The 19,805-nt window shown below is 38.8% G+C and overlaps 1 protein-coding gene across 2 annotated transcripts in view; it reads left to right on the top strand.

Moving 5' to 3' along the window:
* Positions 1–19,805, top strand: part of TSHZ2 (teashirt zinc finger homeobox 2) — a 221,659-nt gene that overhangs the window by 117,014 nt on the left and 84,840 nt on the right. The gene's annotated exons all lie outside the window — the stretch shown is intronic.

Raw genomic sequence — 19,805 nt, 5'->3', positions numbered from 1 at the left:
AAAGTGGAAAACGAATAGAGAAAACTGATAGCTAAGACCCAGCAAAGCGAACAGGGAAGAATGGGAAATAGTATGTGCAAATAAATAAAGGGAGTGTCTTAGGATGGTTGTGCCTTCACAGTTGTTTTATGGAGTTGTTCCCTCTCATAGAAGATGCTTTCCTTTACCTACAAAAACCTGGTTAGTGTTGCTTGTCCTCTTTTGTTTTGTTTTTATAATTGAGTTTTTCCATGTGTGAAATCCCAGTATTTTCTTGAAACCATGAGGATTAAATGCTTGACAAATCGCAAAGATTCAGGAAAGGCACAGAACTTGGAAAAGTTGGAGTTCACCCACTCCTGTTTTCAGCTAACATGAACACATGAACTTGTCAAATCTGTACCTTTCTTTTTAAAGAATTAAGCACAGTGGGGAAGCATTAAAATGCATATCTAGACCTTCCTCTCTCAGCTTCTATTCACCTATTCTTTCCTTTACCCCCTTTTCTCTCCTCAGCTGTTTATCATCATTTTTCCCCCCTTTGGTTATTCCTTTTTTAAGTAACCAAATCCCATCTCAAGCAGTATTGTGCTCATCTGCACACTTTCAAATGGGGGTTTAAGATGTTTGTGTGCCCCAGCATGGGCTCACTCAGAAAATCACTGCATTTGTGGATTCCTTTGTTGCATTTACAGACAAAAAATGGGTGCGTTCCACAACTACTTCGTTTGTATTTCTTTATATCGATCTGCCAGTCTTTCTTGTGCATAAAGATGGGACTACCCAGTGCTATTACAGATGGTGTTATCAGTTCTCCCACGTAAGTCTTAACCTGCCCTTTAACTTCATCACCATACACCTGACCATTCATTTAGACTCTTGGAAGCTCATATTTGGGGATTTCTGCTATTTCTTGTACAATATTTAATGTATACCAGAAGTGCTCTGTGCCAGTTTTGACAGGGGAAGGTGGTATCTGCACTTTTGGGAAGTAAATAATAAAAGTGCCACTGCTGTGTTTGCAGATGGTAGCTTTTGCATCTCTATAGCCACTAGCTTTCACATGAGTGTGCATGAGTGGCACCTGAGTCCAAGCACTGATTTCCTCCTCCTGGCCTGCAACTCAGGGGATTTGAGTTCTCATCTCTACCATAAATTTGGAAATGTTAGTTGAGCTGACTTCTCTATCAGTTCCAGCCCCTTCTGCCCCAGGTGTATCATGATATACAGATATATGCCCCTTTCATAAACTCACAAAGCCCAGATTTCCACGTGGCCCCCAACAAGTCACTGTATTTCTTGGTGCCTCAGTTCCCACCGAGGCAGAAACAACAGCCTTTTCTTTGTTTTGCCTCTGAAGACTGGCATCTCCATGTAATACATCCAGTGCCTAAAACAAGAAGACTCCCACCTTGCCTGGACATTCAGCTCTAACAATAATGAGCTGAAATTAAGAACAGGCACAGAAAAGGAAAGCAAGGTGGTAAATAACGAGGAGGTTAAGACTGGTGTTTATCGGGTTTACTTCCCAGCACAGGGCTGTGGCAGGTGCACATCAGAGTGCTTTTCCCAGGGAGGTAAGCTATCATGGATGTGGCTTGAACTTTTATTTGTGATTTTCATGAGCTTTCCAGAGCAGTGCATTCCCTACACTGAGGTGACTACTTTGAGTTCGCTTTTTTAATTAAGGTTCTGTATTGTAACTAGTCAATGTACATTATTGGGAGAATGAATGTCAATGCCAGTGCTTTTTCTTTCTCTCCTTTATCTTTGTCAATGATTCAAAGACATGATTTATGGTTAGTCTCCGTCTTTCAGGATCATCCATCAAGCGCTGGTTTCACTACAGGGCTCGAAGTTGTAAATCATGTAGAAAGGCTGTCACTCATCTCATTTAACCCTTTAAACACAGGGGTGGAAGAGGCGGGCTGTTATTTGCAGAGCTGCAAGAAATAGCAATAAAATGGCCATAAAATTGATGAAGTTAGACTAATCTGTGCAATTAATTGTTCCTTGTAATGCAATAATTATTATGAGGGACAATTAAAAAACAGAGCATGACTCCACCCTCCAAGTTCATTCTCAGAACCTGAAGGACTTCAGGGCTCCATAAAATGTCATTTGTTGTTTTCTCTTTTGAGCTCCTTTCAGATTTTTTAATGTCCATTACAGACATGAAGAGCTGAGCTTCACTTTAGAATCAATCACAGGCTACTTCTGATCATGACCTTGCAGTGACTAAAGAAAGAGTGCAAAAGCCCATTAGCAGCTGCTATTTTCAGCTCTGTAAATTAACAGTTCTTTTTCTTCTCTCTGCTTTTCCCCACTCCACTCCTCCTCTTTTTTCTTCTCTTTTTTTCCCCCCCATTTTTCCTTCTTTTGGACAGGAAGACAGCAAAAAAATGAAACGTGTAAGTGGCATGGGAGCTTCCACACTTAGCCTTGTCTCGCCAGCTTGAAGACTGGTGACAGCTTTGGTCAAGTGCTGATTGCTTCACCATGTCATCCCCTGCCAGCCTGGGCCACTGCTCCCAGGTCACGTTAAGCTCTAACTTTACAGACAATGCCTCCACCTGCTCTGAGCGGAAAGCCAGGGAGACTGGCATTAAATAATGAGGTGTCTTTCTTTTTTATCTTGCTATTTTATTTATTTATTTTTTTGGTTCAAAGTGTCGGAACTTGGTAATGGAGGGTTATTAATGAAAAATATATGTTTGGGGTCTATTTGTTTAGATTCTGCAGTGACTTGATGGCAATTTTATCCCTGAATTATGTATGGCTCTGTTTTGCCTAGGCAAGCTGATACAAACAACAAATATAGTTAGAAAAAGATATATCAGTAAATAAACTGAAAGGTTGTAAAATATGAATGTTTATCATCCAGACGGTGCCGCTTCTCTTCTTTTTTACATGAACTCTACTTGAGATGGTATTTAGGAGCTTGGGACTTCTTCTGTTCCAGCAATCTCTGCAGCTTGTCACAAAAACAAATGACACCAGGGGGAACCTTGCCTTACACTGTATTCTTTTGCATGAACCTCAGTCTTCTTAAGGTGCTCATAATTTAAATTTATAGCTTGATTTATTGGAAGATAAAGATTCTACCCTTCTTCCCATGCAGACCCATGCTCCTTTTAACCCAGGCTCCCTTCTGTTTCCATTTCAGCATTTAGTATCTGCTCATCTAACTCCAGCTGAACGGGAAATACAGAGCACCAGATGAAGGTGTGTGTTCAGGATGGTGGATCCTGGGTTACTGTGCTAAGGGCAGGCAGTGCCCCGCTGGTGGGGCAGAACAAGCTGTAGCCTTCCCTGCTCTTCCCTGTGTACAGAGCTAATTCCTGCTATAAAGAATAACACCTGCCAGTGCTTTGTGAGCCTTGTCAATGATCTGAATATGTAAACAGATCTTTCTTACAGAATGTTCAGGTTGTGAACTGAAAGTAACTTTGGGGGGAACAAAGGATAAGATGTTTAATTGTCTGATGTGATTAAGAGAAACTTTTAATCCTCCATTTAGGATATAAATTCTATTTTTTAAATATCATCCATTACAAGTATCATGATAAATTAGCACTTGTTTTATTCTGGACTAAAGTCTCATCCCACAGGGATCTCCAAGAATTTCTGCTGTTAAAATATAGCATTGAGGAAATGATAATTTTAGCATCTCTCTGCAGTCTTAATTAAGACTGTTCTTCTGATATAAAGCTGTGGTGTCTAATTACCAGAAAGCTGTCAGAAAGTAACTTTCAAAAAAGCCTGTGTCAAAAAAGAGTTGGGAAGACTGGAAATATTTCTTCAATTACAAATTTATGGCACTAGTAGAGTGTTTTAAGTCTAGCAGTCAACATTACTCATTCCTCTCTCAGTGTCCCACCTCACAGGATAAATTCTAGGTCCAGCTCCTCTTCACCAAACAGTTGCTTTTTGTCCAGACAGAAATTTGAACAAATAAGGGAATGTTTCCTACCATTTTTTAGCTTGCACATTCACAAAGTATTTGAAGTTTTCAATTTCAGTGTATTGCACATCTCAGAGCAAATTCTGGCACAGATGTCCATCCATTTTACCTTCAAAAGCACGCAGAGACTCTGCAGTGCCAAACTGTTAGTTAACCTGTAGCAGAAGTAGGAATCCACTTGAAGACTCAAACCTGGTTCCTGTTTTTTTTTTCCAAGCATGTGCCATTGCTTCAGAAAGACTCATATTTAAGACAAAATCTGCTCTTGTTTGCCGTGGAATCAGCAGAGCCTGTGCTTGCTCGTTACAGGTCTCACGTGGAAAGCTCAAGAACCTCAGCCAGGTTTTGATGACCATCCCCCCGGTCATGAGACCATGATCGAGCTGAGGGCTTTGATTTTGTTACCAGTTTCTTTTGTAACTCTACCTGCTGAAAGTCCCTTTTCTGAGATTTGCGTAAGGTAAAAAAAAAGGAGAGGGAATATGATGAATGCTGACAGGTACATTTGCTACAATTGATTAAACACTTTTGCCATCCTTAAGATTTTCTTTCACCCGCCTTGTGTCTTGCCAGAAAGAGAGGTGTGAGTGACTTTGTCACTGACATTAAACACTTGCATATACTTCTAGCTGCAAAATGCTATCCCCAGAGTTTGTTTACTCGATCTGTATTTCCAATCAGTGCAGAAGGTTTACTAAAGCAGTTCATTACTGATTTATTTATGATGTATTTAGATAGCAAATATGGTTCTGTCAGCAGTTGCTGGCTAAACAGTGTTGACAGACATTAATAGCATATGGTATAGGAATGGAATTATGATCTTTAAGAGTCTTTGTGTCTCAACATACATTTACAGCTTGCATTTTTTCCTAGGTAGAGAGACAGAGGACTTCCAAACATGAAAACAGTGTTTCTTGTTCATTTTGTAACCTTTGGGGTTTGTTGGTGGTGACATTAAAATCCTCTGTGCCTGTTTAGCTGTTCAATTTAATGGAAGACAAATTCTCCCAAAGGTTTAATTTACTCTCACAAACTGAAATCACTGCATTCTCACCATGGGAAATGGCCTTAATTTTCCCAGCCTTCAGTATATATCAAGCATATAATTCATTTCTCCCCCCTCAATATTTCTCTCATTAGAAAACAAAGTTTTTGATATTTAAATGTTACATAGTTTAAGTTGAGAAACAGATCTTTTCAGCCCCGTAAAGTGCATTTTCAGACATGATTGCTTTTCTCTGACAGCAATAGATTTATACAGGGTGAAACAGAAAAATACTTGAATTTTTGACCTTTAATTGTCTGCTTCCTCTAGCCGCAGCTTCAAGGAGAAAAAGCAAAAAATGTGGTTGCTCATAGAGGAAGGAAGGACAGGTAGTGGTGAAAGCACTTCATGGCAGTTGGTACTGGTTGGAGAGACTAAATTGCACTGGGAAAGGACTAGGGAGGAAGATGAATTTCATAGGAGAGGTTGCCTCTCAGTCACATGAGGAGAAACAAATTGGGAAATAATATGGGAAATCATCTCATCTTTTTTATTGGGAAATAATATGTGAAATCATTTCATCCTTTTTAGATATATGATAATGGAGGAGGTGAAGTGGAAATACACTGTTTAATTTCCAAAGTAATGGGCAACATTTTGCTTTCCAGAAAATGGAATTAATGAGAAAACAAAAGTCTTTGCTGGAATTACATTTCTGCATTTCCATAGGAGTGTTTGGCCTCAGAACTGTGCTACAGAAAGCCAGCTAGCAATACCAAAAGTCATCAGGTAAAAGAAAAGGAAGAAGGGATCTGCTGAAGAAATGCTAAGGTCATACAGAATTCCACCAGTGAGTGCAGATTTGCTATTTGGCAGGAGCAGGGGCTTTTAAGTAATAGCTACATGAATTACTCTTTTTAAATTACTGCTATTTTTGATACATTCTTAGAGAGTTTTGGTTATAGACACTTCCTACTTCCACTGCAATTGGCAGCAAAAAAATGAATATATATACATATATATATACCCATCAGACAAAAAGAAAGAACACTAGCAAAAAGGAGAGGTTCAGTACAGACAGAGCCAAGAAAAATAAAACATTGAGCCAGTTCTTCCTCTGTCTAAATCCATTTGCTTCAAAAGAATTACACCAGTAAGAAATTTAGCCTATTGTACATGGAAACATTAATATGCCATTAACATCTGAAACATTCTTAGAAAGGAAACCCAAGCATGGGCAAAGCACACTCCAGGTCACAGTCAGGCTGATGTCATCAATGCATGAAGCTTGATAGAAATCAAGAGCTGGTTAAAATGAGCTGACCCTGTAGGTAAGCTTTGAGAAGTTTGTCTTTCTGCATCTTACATGTTGGCCCCTCCTGCAGCATCATAGCTGTATTCAACAGTGACCATGGTGACATTTATAGCATGTGTCTGTGGAGAGCTCTGGCATGTGCCAGCTGATACATCCTCAACCTGGGCTTTGAAGGACTTTTCTGCTTGATCAAAGGCTGTAGGGAAGGGCTGTGGCTGTGGAGCAATGCTACCTTGTCCAGGAGCATTAGTGCTGCTGCTGGGTCCTGCTTATGGACCAAAGCCATTAGGCAGTGAATGAGTAGCCAAGAAATCAAGCATGTTTAAGCTAAACTTCTCTGAAACAGCAGCAAAGATGTCCAGTTTTGCTGATTCTCCTCCCAGCAAACAAACTCTTGTTTGAAAGAGGCAGAGTATTAAAACACAGTGAAATCATATATAGGAGTTAAAAGCAGTTCCAGTCTTTCTGCATCTTCTTATTTTAAACATGTTTTTCTCTTTGTTTGTGAAACATATTTCCAATCAGTGTAAGAGAACTAACTGCACAGAAGGAGCAATGAATTGGCAGTAAAATACATTCAAAAATTCGAATACAGACTAGTCAAATTCCAGCTGTGCATTGGTGGGTACATATAGTAATTAGCCCATGTAGACAAGGCAAACTGATGCTTGTTCAAGGCAAACCTTGTGCAGGTACTAGCTAGATCTGGCATGCTTTGCCTTCAATGAAATTTTAGCACAGATTGATAAACACATTAAAAATTCATATTTATTTTTAGGTGTTATTCCTGGTAGAAAAAAAAATCAGCCAGACAGGCTTTAAAAGGGAATTATTATTTGGAGTTGAACCTAATGGATGCACTGAAAGTGTTTAGACAGCCTAATGAACTGTTGTTGGTCTGGTCTGTAAATACTTCAATTTTATAGCTCAAAATCAACTTTACCTGTAAAATCTCAAAGGACTTTCTCTATTTTAGTTGATTAGCAAATCAACTCAGTGTCCATAGCCAGTGTATCATCATATATTATCAAAAAATCTGTGCAGATCTAAGTTTATACAACTCCCACTGATAGGATAAAAAGAAGCATTGGAAGCTTACCTTTCACATCATCAGTAGTTAGACCAAAATCTGTGTTAGATAATGTGCACAAGATTTTTTGTCATGAATAATTGGATTATTGATAGCAAAAGGATTTTACTGGTGTGAAGTCCAATCCTCAGTAAAATTATTTGGTGGGTTTCCATTCAAGAAGTACTGAAGTTAATGTGTGAGTTGTTCCTTTTATTCAAAAGTTCTTGTTCACCATTTCTCCGTTTTCACTATCATTACTATCATTGCCACTCTTTGTTTCTGTATGATTTCAGTCATTGCCTCAGGGGTCTTAATGGAAATAAAAGTGCAGATCCTGTAACATACCCTCACAATATAAACGCAGTTTGTACCTGGATGTAAATGTCATGTGCAAAATCCCTTGTAATGCTTTGTTTTCTAAATGTTCTCTGCATCCATTTCCACTACAACTCTAAGAAAGTAGACTTGTTTTTCTTCCCAATTCTTTCTGAGCACCCTTGTAATAACCCTGCTCTGTTTATCCTCCTGATTCCCAGCAGAATTTTGAGGAAAAATATTATACATGAATTCAGGTATTGTCATTGAGGTTAAAGCCCTGTTCACGTTTAAGGAAACCCTCCTGGACTGATCTCTGCTCTGCACTTGTTTCATTTGATTTATCTTCTGTTGTTTGTAGTTTCACTGATCACCTTCTTATTACTTTTACACTTCCATCCATTTCAGTTTCGTACTCCTTCTCCAGTGATTTCTTATCCCACCCCTGCCACCTGCTTCCACCTGATGAATTGTCTGCTCAAACTGTTGATCTTGACCTGGCATGGTCTCTTCCACAGAAAATAAATGATGCCACACAGACATGTAACGATGCCTTAATAAACATCCCGGGTACATTTGCTCCTCTGCAGAAGTGCAGAGCTCAAATGCTGGTGTCCTGGTTGCATGCTGATGGCATACTGGAGGCAGTGAAACAGGAGAGGTAGGAATTAAGACACAAGTGGAGAAGTTTTGCTCTTTGGGTGTGCATAACCACACTCTAAAATTCTCTGGAACCTTTTTCCAAGCTCTTGTCTGCACTTACGCTTGGGATTACCGGAAACAGCAATAAATATTTTAATTCTGTAAACATTTTAAATAACTTTTTTTGCTTCTTTTTATGGCTTTTTTTCTTTTTTTTTTTATATTTGAGCTTTCCTGCAGCAGCAATTCAATTTTCAGAAAGTCAGAAAAATGAGTAATTTGGTAGAGGTCAGATGCCCTCTCTTGCTTTTCCTTCCAAGTCTGTGTGTGGCCTCAGGAAAAAAATGCAGGCAAGTTTACAAAGTGTTTTGATTCAGTTAGAGATGCAGAGCAGACTGTTGATCCCCTCTTTCAGCTCTTTAAGGATTTTGGAGTCTGGATTTTTGATCCACTAGATTGCTTTGTGAATTCCAGCAGGCCTTAAATCCAGTTAGGATGGATATAGTGTATAGCTTTATTGTACCCAGTGAGGTCCCTCACTTCAGCAGTAGTTACATTATTATACCTGTGCTGAAGAAGTCATTTCTGTCAGTAAGTGACCTTTCTGATTATTGGATTTTTTTACCATAACTCATAGTTGTTATTTCTTGCTGAGATTCAGGAAAAGCTGATCCTGTGCAGCTGCAGCCTCCTGTTGTTACTGCCTGGGTTTTTATGCTTTGTCCCATATGATAAATTTCAGTTATCACTTAGGACAGGGCAGGAATGCAACACTGAGACTGTGGTGATTATGATCTCTAAATGGCCTGTGTACTGGCCCTGGATCTAAGCCCTTGCTTGGATCATTTGAGACATGATTTAAAAGAGCACAGATTAACATTTGTGTTTCAATCATTATTTTTTTCCTTTGAAATTTCCATTATTTTAACAATCTTGATGGATACTTGGAAACTCTGTTTATTTTCTGTATCAGTTGGAAGCTTTTCCTTTTGACATGGATTGATTTGTTTTGCACAAGTTTCTTGCAGAAAGGAACCAACAGTACTAATTTTACTACTGATAACTATTAGTATTCTTACTATTTATAGGCCTTCATATCTGCAAGGAAACAGAAAGGCAGCATCCTGGATTGTGTAGAAGGAGAAAGGAAAGCACTGGAGGGTATCAAAACCGGGAGCTTTTCAGGGCAGGAAGAATTTTGTTCTGTGTTGGTAAAAGATTTTTGTAGGGTAGTATTAGTGTTGGGGGCAATGCATTAATAATTAACCCCAAAGGTTACAAAATGGCAATGGTAATAAATATAATAATAAAGATGCAGTCTATTTGCATGATCTATTAAAAGAGTGATGTGATTCCCTCAAAGCTTGAGGTGGAAAGGGTTGCAAGTTTGTGCTACCAAAGCCAGCACCAGCACACCTGTGGTCATGCCTCCTTGGGGGTACACTTCAGGCAGGACCTTAAAAGTTATTTCCATTTTTGAAACAGATTTCAAAGGATCACAGATAGATTGATTCTTATCAGAGTTGCTGCATCCATCTCTGCGTCGAGTGCAATGAGGAGTGAAAACCAGGATCAGGCCCCCTAGGTGCTCCCTTCCTTGGTAGGGAAATGGCCGAACATCACATAGGTGAATGCATGCATATTGTACATATTTAATACTCTTTGGAGTGTCTTGTTCGGATATCCCTCATTCTGACAGCAGGATAACGGATAAAAAACCTGTGGACTAGGATTAGCAGGTGATCTCACTCCAACCTAGGCTATGCCAGTGCCAGCAGGAGGAAAGCCTTCTCTCTAATGAAGCTTCATTACCTCTGGTCTCTTCCACAGTGTGGATTGAATTTTGGCTGTTGATGTTACTCCAGAATGTTGTTGTGCATGTACAGACTGTATATTTGAAGATGTTTTGACCTTTCTCATCTCAGACTGGTGCTGCAAAGATGGAGTGATGTAGAACAGAGATTTTGTGACAGAGTAATAATAAGAAAGAATCTGTCTGCCAGTTGCTCATTACTGGATCTCTTTTAAATGCCAGAACCTTCCTTGTTTGCCTTCAAACAACACTGAGCACCTAAATCACCATAGTAAACAGATACAGAAAGAGACAGAAAGGTTAAAAGTGTACTCATAATCTCTTGCTTTTCCTCCTAAACATGTTTGATAGCAATATTGTTTCTTAAAAACAATATGACCTCATTTGTAAAGCAATATTCATGCTAAACTAGTCAGCTGTTAAATATACCCGGCACTGTGCATTATGATGAAGCTAAACCAGAATTTCAATTATTTTCTGGACACATTTAAAATTATAATACTTTACTGGGTTAGTGTTATAGTTCATCCAAATTACTCACAAAGTATCATATCAATCTCTTGCAACTGCTTATTGCTTACATATCTGAGAAGTTAGTAGAAGTAAGATGCTGTCTGGGTAATGACCTTCATGCTGGCTTAGTGCTTTGATGGTTATGTGGCTATAAGTGCAGGGATGTCTGATGGTCAAAAGTCGATGTTTGTTGGCCATAATATTTTTCATAAAAGAAACAGACTATTCATTTGGACCAGCATTTGCAACAGTGTGTTCCTGAAAGGAAAATAAAGAGGGAAATAAACTTCTTGATGAACTGTGTATTCTTCACTACTGTTTCTTTTACACTGAAATCTCAGCAAATGAAAATTCACACTTCAAAACTATTTGCAGTTTTTTATTGCCTGGAACGCAAGATCAAAACAAAGCAAGAAGATGAGGAAGATATATTTCATTATACTCCCACTTTCTACTCATGCACTTTATCTAAAGAGATGTTAAGAAAGAAAATGATGTTGCATCCATGGTTTAACCAGCTATGAGTAACCAGCACAGATTTAGAAACACTACTGGCAAGTATGGCTTAAAACAGATCTTGTTGGAGCTGCAATATGGCTGTATATCCAAAGGGAAAATCAAAAGCCTCACTGCTCTTTAGACAAATGTTATAATAATAGTGTCCTTTTAAAGCTATATTAATAATTTCTTAAAAAAATATAGGCTATAATACTAAGTCCTAGTCAACAAGTTTTCATAAGGAACTTGCATTGTATGCCGTATCTTCAGCTGCACATGAATTCTGCACTTGAATAAAAACATGGAAGAAGTGCTGTTGGCTTCAGCTCCAGCTATCACTGGCCCATGAAACTGAATGGTCAAGCAGCTCTGGATTTTCTGTTCACCACACAAGCACAGTGCATTCCCCAGTGTGCTCTTGCAGAATGTATACAAGAAGCAGCATTTTGCAGTTCAGCAGGCAGGGAGGCTGGGGTTTAGAAGAGAAAACGGCTGTTCGTGGGGGTTATCCATAAAAACATCTGAGCTTTGAACTGACCCTGTGTGACTTGCAAGAGGCCACCTCAGCAATCAGTGGCAGATGCCGGAGTTACGACAGTTGAGCCTTGCCCCTTGCGCTGGCAGAGTTTCTGTCAAGGCTGACTCATTTAATCCTTAGTCACATTACTGAAATCAGGCTGCTATTGTTTATATATTAATAATTGAACATTAAGTAATTATGAAAGTGAAGCATCATCATGCCATGTCTTTATGGCAGATAAGCCTGTCTAGTCTTACCCCAACTGAGACAAACTTAACGTGTTTATGAGCCTTCTTGAATTGGGGCTTAAATTCTTATGCGTGAGACTGGGTACTCCGTCGTACTTAGCCAAGCTGGTCTGTTTTGCATTGGAGAGGCCAAGAAATAAGCAGCCTTTTAAAAATAATAATCAAATCATTTGTCTCTCACATCATGCTATTCAATGCACTGAACAAGCATCAGTTAACTAAGAGAAATAGTAATTTCCCACAGTAGCAGACCATATCGAAACACTCAAACCCCACTGTGTGAAGGGCTGGTACTTCAAGATTTTTACACGTTGAACATAGTAATGAAAGGACTATGATTATATGGATCTATTTTTAGAATAAACATTGTGCTTTCATACGCAGAATTCTTCACTCTGATCAAGAGCCTTTCAAGGGAAAGTGTTGATCTTACACTGGTTTATTACATGTAATATGTCCAGCTTCAAGTTAACCCTACACGCATTCAAAGCCCAACTCTTGAAGCAGAATGTGTTGTGCAGAAATACTGTCCATGGATTCAACAGAAATGAGCCAAAGATTTAGTCTTTTTAGAATAAAAAGCAAGCGTCCATAAACATAATCCTCATCTTCTTTCTACTTATAATTGTGTTTAATATGAATGTACTTCCTTACTGGAGAGCTGTCTTCATGGCCATACAATAGCAAACAAATTCTTCAGAAGCATCTTTAATTATTCATTTGGCTGTACTATATTTTATACTACTTTTCATAAATGTTAATCTTTATTATTGCCCTACCAGGAAAAAAAAGGAAAGGAGGAAAGAAATACCTGTTATTAAATGACCTATCAGACTGACATGGATAAATGTTGGTAGCTATTTAATTGTTTCCCATCTGCAGTTTTATACAGTTTCTATCAAACTGAAGGGTAATTTTTTTAGTAGCTGCTTATTTTAAATGTACAAAACCCTTGTGTGTAATTCCATTAGCTGCCCTACAGCATTGCAATCTACAGTTTCCCTGAGGCTGTTGTGAAATATTGATGAAATCCTTGCTTTTGTGGCTTCCTCTGATACACTAAACATTTGTCTGATGTTAGTTGAACTTGAATGGATCTGTTCAGAGTTATATCAGTAGTGACTTCAAAGGCTGTAAGGCTGTTACAGTTTTTTTTTACAAACTGAAGTTTCAAAGCCTTACCATGTGGTACTTTAAAAAACAAAGTTCATATCAAATGAACCAAAGTGTTAGCAATACACTGGTAAGACTCATTACAATTTCAATTTATATAGATACATATATTTTTGTGATTCTGATTTCTGGCTCATGCCATTTAAAGAAATTTACATTGGCACTTAGGGGGATGTAGGTTATTGAAAGAGGGAAACATCATTTGAAACTTGGGTTTCAAACGAGGTAATCTGTACATTTACAAAACCTCTTTGCTGTTTTCCACAACAATAAATAGGACAAGAAAAAAACAGAAGAAAAACAAAGAGAGGCAAAAGTTTCAAACTTATGTTTTCATCAGCAAAGTGATTTACACTGCAGCAATTAAAATTACTAATGAGGAAAACATATTTGCTACTACTGTATTCCTTTAATTGTTGAGGACCCAACTGCATTTTGGAAAGCACCCTTTGTGTCCATGCCAGCAGTTAAATGCAGCGCACATTGCCGTTGGGATGTGATGAATGCCTGATACCTGTATAAACCTTTGCCCACTGAGGAGTTGGGAGGGGCAGACAGGACAGGGTCAGAGGGCAGGGCTGCTGATCCTGCATGGCAAGGGGCTGGGAGGGTCTTTGCGTTCAAGTGGTGCAGCTTTCATTAGAAGCATACTTCTTGCAAATACAATCTGGAGAATATCAAACACCTTCAGCTGGTTCAGCAATGCAATTGTAAAGTTCCAGGGTGTTGTAGAAAATAATAAGCATGAATGTTTTTAACTAAAGTCAAATTATTCACTTACACTATAAGCCCTCATGTAAGGAACTTGAACTGTTGGCTCTGAACATGGTTAAATCCATTTCTGCAATAGCTAGCACCTGGCCATTCATCTGTTCAAACTGACTGGATCCAGAGCAAGGCAAATATGTTTGAAGTTGTTTTTATTTCTCAGTGCAAAAACTATGTAAACATCGTCCTTAAGGAAAGTTATTCAAGAAAAATATCCCTACCAATTTTGTCCCTGCCAAGGACTCTCAGCTCAGCAGAGTTCATAGGCTCACCTCGCTTTTTCAGTCTTCCTTTTGTTCGGGTTTTTTTTTCCTGGTTTATGATTGGTTTTGCTTTGGGTTCATGGGTCCCTCACAAGCTAGTTCCCTGTGCATGTACTTCCAGACTCTGATCATTTCCATTTGACTCATAACTGTGTAGGATGCAATGTACAAAAGACATAATCTGTTCTCCTTCATGATGCTAAGAGTCCCACTGAAACTAGTGGGTATTTTGCCTTCTAAACCAGTAAGAAATTGGACACTTAATAGAAAACTTTATAATACAGCCCTAATTAGAGTGTAACAAAATGAAAGCCCCCAGTTGCTTCATTTCAGCATCATCTATAAATAATAGTTATGGTTCCATGGACTTGCATTTGTGTGTTAAAATTCAGTTATGGCAGAAGCCACTCCAAGTTTCCCTGCTCCTGAGCTGCAGTGGCTTCACCAGCCTGGCAGCAGAGGTTGCTTTTGTCCATCCAGGATGGTTGTGGATGTTTCTCGCCCTCCTCTGCAGGAGTCAGGAATTCATGCCCCAGTATCAGCTGCTGGAACTATTGAAAAAGCTCCAAAAAAAAAAAAAAACAACAAAACCAAAAAAAACAAGGGCAAAGGAATACTGGGAGAAACCTCTCCTTTCAGGTGACAAGTTGTTTTGGACACAAAATTGCAGCAGTTGTGATCAACAGCTTCCATACTGAGCCACTGCAAACTGAGCTTGGAGACTGCAGTTAGTAATAGCAGCAAAAGGTGCAAATAATTTCCTATTATCCAAAGTAATTAACTGGCTTTCCAGAAAAGAGGCATCTGAACTTACTCAAGCTTTTCTGAGCTTTTGAGAACATCTAGAAATTTATCAGGATACACATGGGTTTAGGGATAAAGCACACTACCAGTGTGTTTAGACCAGCTAACAGAGATGCTGTTCTGTCTCTGAAACCTGTGATGCAGAATGAGCTGCTCTTTGCTTTCTGCATGGTAAGAATGGGACCTTTCCCTGCATTTCCTTTTCATTCTGCAGAACTTAACAGGAAGTTGTTTTCCTGGCACAGAATTTTTGAACATAGCCTAGAAAGTTCTGAAATATATATTATTCACTCTTTTGTTACAAATTTTGTAATTTAAGAGTTCTTTCCATAAACCCCATTGCATTTCCAGAGTGTTCCATTGGTTTTACTCCTGTTAAATTCCAAAATGTCTTTTCTGTAAGAGTTATGCAACAGAGCAGGCATTTTTTTTCCACAGCTGCCAATTTATTTCTCAAGTTCATTTTCAAACTGGGATGAATCTAGAGCCATGAACTTCCACAAAGAACCAGGTTAAGATTTGTCTTTGGGTAGCTAATGTAGTTAGACATTTTTGAGAAACAGGAATGAGAAGTGGTCATTATCCATTATCTGCATGAAATATTTCAGAGAAAGAAACAGTTTCTGCCAAACACAAAAAGATGTTTGAGCTGAAGCCAGACAAGAAGGAAACAAGATCACCTTATAGCACTGCAAGATTGCTTTACTAACGATGTTATTTCAAGTAGAACTGGAATATATATATGAAGAAGTGCAGATGGTGCATGGGTTTTACACGGATTAGCAGTGTTGTTCTGGACAATGATTCACTGTCCCTTTTCTTGGCAGGAAATAAATTTTCCAGTCTTGGAAAGAAACATGTATGTATATATTTTAAGAAATGTTTCTCTATGTGGAAAAAGAGCAAATTTGAGTGAAAATAGCATCCACTGGTGGAAAAGTTAACAGTCAGAGTGAACACTTTAAAAAAAAAGATGTGTTCACACTCTACAATTGAAGGTCAGAAGTGATGTACAACGTGGTGCAAATTACAGGTTAGGCAGGGGTGTGAGGGTCTGAAAGTCAATGCCAGGTTCAGCGTCACCTGGAGCTTGGCTTAGCACCTTCTGCATGGCAGGGTCAAGGCTTCAACATGCATGTGCATGGTGTTAGACTCATACATTCAAAGAAGAGTTTTTTCAGCTGTGTTAGCTGGGCCTTCTTTCTTCCAGTTACTCTGCAGAAATGTGCTATAAATACCTAAGAAAATGTTATCTTTTGAAGAACAGTCAGCTGTTCATTGCAACCCTTGTCCTACAGAAGCAGGTTTATGAACTTACCATGAAACCAATCACAAAGGTACAGAGGAAAACTTTTAAAAGTTAAAACAGTTTAGAATTGTATTTATGATTATTATCCATATGACAGTATTATCCCTCCTGATGTCATGATTTTGACATATACTGTCTTAGTCTCAATCAGCACTAAACCCAAATTTCCATTTAGGAAGCCAGAACTTGCTTCCGTTCAGTGCTCAGAAGCTCCTGGGTTTTGTCCAGTCCTTAAGATGACAGTGAAATTTTAGTCCCCCACTTCTTCAGGACTGCACACTGCCCATATTACATCTCTGCCTGTGCCTGTTTCATTTCGGTGGGAACAATTCTCATCTGGGTGAAGGAGGAAGCATGAGTTTGGATTTCTTTAATTCTATTTTTTCTCCTGTAAGACAGCTGTATATGAGCATCTCAGAGGTTTGGAATGTCAGAATAAGCCTGGGGGAGAACTGGTGGGAACAGAACAGGTCACTCAACAATTTATTATATGGACATCAGCATGACGTGCAAAATTTATGCTACTTATTACAGACACTGCATTTAAAGCATGTGGGTCTACAGGCTTAAAACACCCTTTAGTTAGAAAATAAATAATGTAAAGTCCACTTAAATTAATGTTTTTTTTCTGTTAAATAGCTACATCAGTTCATATCAAGCTTCGTGTCCAGTGAATTCTTACTAAAACCCACTGCCAGAAGGACACGTGCGTTCCTTGTACCCTAGGTTGTCTGCACAGAAGAGGTCTCCACTGTCCTTAAAATGCCCACAGTGATTTAAATCATTTACATAAACAGAAATGGTTTTACAAGTAGGATACTGAAATGTGTTTCCAAAGCTGCCCAGAACCCTCAACCATTAAAATGGACCTGACTGATGGTTTTGTGAGATTCTGATGGTGCTTTCTAGTAAGTTACCTTTACCACTTACATAAGACTGTGTCTGTACCTTATACAGACACAAAAAAGAGGATTTCTCAACATGAGTTACTCTTCCGTAAAGGTTATAGTAAACATGTCAATGCCTAATTAAGCAGAAAATTTTATCTGTGTTGTGGGGGCTGTGCAGCTGTCTGGTACTTCTGCTTCTCCTGGTAAATCCTTTTAAAAGGACAAAGGATACTGTGAGGAAGAAACTACTGTATGTATCTTCCAAAATACCTTCTGGTGAAAAATGGGTTAATAATATTCAAAGAATTGGTGCCAAAATGGAGAATCAAATTTGCACCGATCCAAACCCCTGTGAATGCTGTTTGTTGTCTGTTTTGTCTGATTCCTTCACTGGATTCCCTCCTTATTTTTGTTTTGCTGGGTGTAATATGCCTGGCACTGTGATACATCCTGGCAAGGGGCCAGCATCGCTACCTACGCTGTACAGTGTCTCTAACACCGTGAGAACCATGTCAGGCCTGCTCATCAGTTCGTGCTGCTTGTTTAACAAGGTTACTACTCATGACGTGTAGGAGCTTTTGCCGCCTCCATGTCCCTCTGTTCTCCTTGGTCCCTGAAAAACATACGAGCTCAGAAAGGGGTAGATGGAAAGTATCGCCTGGTTACTGGGGAAAAAGTTCAGGGATGAGAAAAAATCTTTTGTTCTGTGTTGTCTTTGCTGCTTGCCTCGGTCTGGTCACCTGTAAACAGGGTACTAGTATTTACTGTACCCCAACCCACTACTAAAAGGCTTATTTTTTAGTATTTAACACTTCAATATTATTTTGCTGCTTCGCTGTGTGCTGAAGAGCACAGTGTTCCTACTGCTATGTGATTATTTTGCCATGGTAAAATACTGCCCAGGTCATTTGCTCATAGTTGCTGCCTCTGGTTGTGAAGCTTCCTGGTATCATCCCTGGAGTAAGCCAAGCCCAGCTCTCAGCTGGTGCGCTCTGTGCAGGTCCTAAGACTGTGGGAAGGGCATAGGGAAGATGTTTCATGTGGATTTCTTAGCCCATCTACAGAGAGTGACATCATTTCCCTCTTCTTTTATTGCAGCTTCTTCCAGGGAACAATTCTAGTTCTAGTTCACCTCTGGCTTGATGGTATTCCTCTAGTTCTAGTTCATCTCTTTAGCTTGGTGGTAAATGTGTTGGAAGGGCTGAGATGCACATGCAAATACACTGAAAAATTAAAGCACATCTGAAAAACTTCTGGAAGGCTTTGTCCATGTGTTAATCAAAGTGCTTCTACCTTTTCTGTCCGTCCCTTTGATTTGCTAAAAGGATATAATTTGTGCTGGAGTGTCAGATTCAAGGGAGTGAAATGAGCCAGGTTCTCAAAGAACCATAAAATGGCTTTTCTCAGAAGATGGGAAGAGACTGAATTTTAAACAAATAACACTTTTAGGCTCATTTAACTTGGGTTTCTGAGCTCTTGGTGTTACTTCATAATTATGAATACTAGAATTCTATTTTTGCTTAGTTGTTTTAAAGGCAGCTTTGATTTGTGAGTTTTAGTATATTTATCTGATACAAAAAAACTATTAAGGAAACAGCAAAGTACTCCTGAGACTGCACTGCAGTCACTAGGTTTAGCAGCACTGTGTTTGCACCTCACTTCAAGAGCTCGTCAATGTATCTCTTACAAAGATCTGTGCTGCTGAAATCCACATTTAGTTTTGATGAGTGGCTGTCAATAGCAGTGAATTGTTTCAGCGTTTGCTTGCATTGTGCATATCAGAGGAGCTGTTAAAAAAATTACACTGGGGTTTTGTGAAAGCACCTGAACCACTCCTTCTGCTTCATCCCTTCTTGTGGGGTCTGGCAGTGAGTTGCTGACTGTGTTGAGTCATTGGGAATTTATCCACTAGCTGCAACAGAGCCAGTTCACCCTTAAAAATCCTCTGTCCTAACCAGGTTATCTCTGTAACTTAGGCAGAATTACTGCTAATATAAGGCCAGAAAACAAAACAAAACAAACCCCAACAACCTGAATTCCTAAATGAATTTTAAAATTTACAGCTCTTCCAGTATCAAATTCATTTTATTAATCAAATAATCTAATTTGTCAAAGAAAATCTTTCTGGATTTGTTCTGCTTTTCAGTTTTACAGTTAATTTTGGTCTACCTCTGGCACATCCTAATACGCTTCTATAACTTCCAAGGGTTCTTGCCCTGAAATGTATGGATATGTTTTTACTGAAGCACGATTTGCTTTTGTCACAGACAGTACATCTATAAACAAAAGAGTTCCACTTATGCCTATTAGCACTTTCAGATGTTGTATTTTGACATATAAATTATTTGTGTACATTCTAAAGTGCAGTTTTAGGTGATCAAATGGCACAAGGTTACAGTACCTAGATGATGCTAGGAACCAAGAAGATTATGGCAGTTATTTTTCTTCTGTTCCTTGCCAGTTCTACCCTGTCTTTCACTGAGGCTAAAAACAATTTGATAGAATTGAATCTTTTAATAAAAACTTTAAATTCTTACACATGAATTTTCAACTGTCCCATTATGGGACAGTTAGAATTATACTCCCATGACAGCAAAATTATTAACTCAGAATCTCTGGCAGTTATAAAGAATTATGATCATCTGCCAGCAAGATACAGCAGCCTTCACAAAAAAAGGCATCATTTGGGCTTTTTCACTTCCAGAACTAGCAGTCAATAAAGTTGTAGATTAAA

This window comes from Pezoporus wallicus, unplaced genomic scaffold (genome assembly GCF_028554395.1).
Source record: "Pezoporus wallicus isolate ANWC-B61680 ecotype Strahan unplaced genomic scaffold, APGP_CSIRO_Pwel_v1 contig_9238, whole genome shotgun sequence".
Classification (NCBI taxonomy): domain Eukaryota; kingdom Metazoa; phylum Chordata; class Aves; order Psittaciformes; family Psittacidae; genus Pezoporus; species Pezoporus wallicus.
The sequence above is the reverse complement of the archived record's forward strand: the minus strand, read 5'-3'. Positions and strand labels throughout refer to the sequence as shown.